This window comes from Lupinus angustifolius, chromosome LG05 (genome assembly GCF_001865875.1).
Source record: "Lupinus angustifolius cultivar Tanjil chromosome LG05, LupAngTanjil_v1.0, whole genome shotgun sequence".
In the NCBI taxonomy this organism is placed as follows: Eukaryota; Viridiplantae; Streptophyta; class Magnoliopsida; order Fabales; family Fabaceae; genus Lupinus; species Lupinus angustifolius.
Genome location: NC_032013.1, coordinates 11532664 through 11535726, shown reverse-complemented (window position 1 = coordinate 11535726; position 3063 = coordinate 11532664). Strand labels below are relative to the sequence as shown.

Here is a 3063-nt window from a genome sequence, read left to right as displayed (position 1 = left end):
TGCCTTAGGAAAAGAACTTTGTGAATAAATTTTGCTTCGATAGTCCGAAGCATGTGATTTATCCCTTTTGCATAATACTAAACGTAGTTTGTATACTTAATTGTTACAATGGGTGCCTATAATGTTTGATAGACGTAGATTCATATTAGCATTGAAAAATTCTCAAACTTGATGACATGTGTTACTAGACATAGAGACATGTTTAATGGTTCATAACGTTAAATTTTATCATTATAGTTGCTAGACATAGAGATATTTTGGTAAAGTGTTAGCATAGACCAAAACATTGGCGGCTAACACTATTGAGGTGTGTACTAAACTCGATTTGCATGCGTAGATTGCTAGAAATAGAGGCGTGTGTGCGAATCATGATTATTGATCTCATGTTTAAGGTTTTGACTTTATTTCATAAGGTGCTAATTAGGCTAGAGCACTACAGCAAAACATCCATTTAGCCACGGTTGCAACCGTGGCTAATGTGCAAAAAAACCATAGCTAAATTGAGTGGCCACACTTATTGTTGCCATGGCAAAGGGAGGCGTTGCTAAATATTAGCCACGATTAATATGTAATATTGGTACGCTTTCTCGTAATGTGGTAACATTTAGTTAGCCACGATCTAATTTATTCTGCTACGATACTGACCGTGGCTAAGCTGTTGATTTTGATACACCACAACCGTGGCTAACTTGTTGATTTTGCCACAGCGAAACTGTGGCTAATTAAATTTATTTAAAGTTTTTTTCATATATACTCCTATCCTCATCTTGATGTGCCGAATCTTTATATTAAATATTATAATGGTCATTTCTAATAAAATTAAATATTTGCTAGCTAATAATAATTACAGAAATTTTTTATAGATGTATCAGGACTTGATCAACAACAACTTAAATAATTAAAAACCATCCAGTTACAAAAGGTTATGTAACTGTATCAATAATTCAATCTGCTAGTAGACAAAAAAATTGAAAATTGTATGGTTTCTATTAAAGCACCATATGGTGAATCACAAACAAAAACATATTAATTGATACATCATTGCTTGCTACTTAGGAATGAATTTCACATACAATTACAGGAATCTCAACTAATAGACAAAGAGAGATAATCTATTTTGTTGTAGAACCTTCTATTCTTCATTATCTTGATTGTTCTGGAACTGATGAAGAAATTCAAAGGACAAAGTTATTGATCATGGCAATGTAACTCTAACTTCTTTCCTATCATTACCATATGCCTGTAATTCAGAAGACCACCAATCAAATCATAAGAGTTGAATAAAGCACAAAATCTACTAATTCAATATTAACTCATATTTTAGTAGTATTTCTATTTAAAATAAGGTGTGCTTAGCATTTTCTTTTAACATAACACTAGTATTTACTATTGTAACCCATTCTGTTTTGCTAGGACACTCCCTTGTATACCATAACCTATGTTCTTTCTGACACTAATCCTTTGTTGTATCATTGGATTTCAAACATGCCACAAGTAAGAGTTGCACATGATGATTGGTACTAGTGTTAGAACTGTATATTATACATTACCATAAGCTCCATTTTGTAACACAATTTATCTAAACTATTGAAACAAAATGTAAACCTTATGTTGAAAATATTTGTGATCTTTTTCAACATAATTCTCAAGTACTCAATCCTGAGTAACTACATAGTATTTTAAACTTCAGGTTAAGGAATCAAGAAGCTGAAAGTTTGTCTTGGTAAAATTAAGTGTAACACTTTTCAATATATTTAGTACACCATTTTCTCATGCAAATTTTCTTTAGTGTATTCCTTAACGCATGCTCTTAAGTTAAGGGCACTGTTTAGTATAAAATAAAGTTCATATATGAGAAGTAAAAATCGGTTAAACTTTAGGAGATGATGCAGTAATGATAAGCATGCTGCTAAATGGTTATTTGTACCGAGGTATATGAAACATGAGAATGATGATAACTTCTGAAGTAGTTAATCTTAAGAAGGAGAAAATGTTACCTTGTTATTTTCATAAGCACAAAAGCCACAATCTGCAGAAGCCTGAAGGCACTTCATGCAATCCCAATCACCAAGGCTCAAATTTGTACTATAATCCTAAATGGTTATTTGTTACTAATGGGAAATACTCAAGAGAATATGAAGTTATAGTAAACTGATACGCAAGTAAGAATCCACTGAAGTTGTAGCAAATGAAGCTTAAAAAGTGTGAATTGAAATGGGTGAAGAGTATTATCTTACAGGATTGTGAGTGAAATATTAATCTCAAGATCTGTAGGCAGAGTTCCACTGAAGTTGTTGTAGCCCAAATCCAAAACCTTCAATTCTTTCAAGTGTACAATTCCTGAAGGGATGGTGCCATAAAATGAATTGTTCCGCAGAATACTGCAAAATGTTCATCACAACATTGTTATTTGAAATCATTAAGGAACTGAAGTACACAATGCAACAAAGTTATAAACATCAACTTACATAGACTTAATGGCGTCCGGCGAGAACCACCATAACAAACTGAGCAGTTGCATAAACCCAAACATATTTTCTTCTCACTAAGAACAAATTTGGATCAATCAGTGTAATAGAAAAGGCAGAACTAAAGTTTATGGTGCTGTCTAAAATTAGAAAAAGCCTTACCCATTGTTATGGATGTCATGCTAGCAAGAAGACCGAGTATACAAGAAAATGGGATCGATATGGCCGCGATCGTGGATCCCATACTAGAAACATGTTCCAATGATATCTATCGTTAGAAGTTCATATTACTTGACTAAATGGAATACTATCCAAGAGTGTTTAAACTTACAAGAATTTATTCGAGAAAACAAAAATAAGCCAGCATGTTGATAAAAACAAGAACCGAAACATTTTGCCAAACCCTGTGAAAGATTTGCACATTAGTTCTGTCGTGCCAAAGTTGGAATACAATACTGATAGAGAAACATGCAGCTTATGAGTGAAACAAGGCTCAAGGAAGTGAACCATAAAATCATCATTAAGTAATCTATTAAGAATAACCATTTAGGATAGAAAAAACAGGGAAGACATAAAGGATTAAGACTAGTAAGAA

The 3063-nt window shown here is 32.7% G+C and overlaps 1 long non-coding RNA gene across 1 annotated transcript; it reads right to left on the bottom strand.

Annotated features, from left to right (window-relative positions):
• On the bottom strand, nt 2164–2698 carry LOC109347804. Its single transcript, XR_002107647.1, has 3 exons — nt 2631–2698; nt 2469–2545; nt 2164–2381 (listed from the first exon to the last, which is right to left on the bottom strand). It is a non-coding gene; the product is annotated as an uncharacterized LOC109347804 (long non-coding RNA).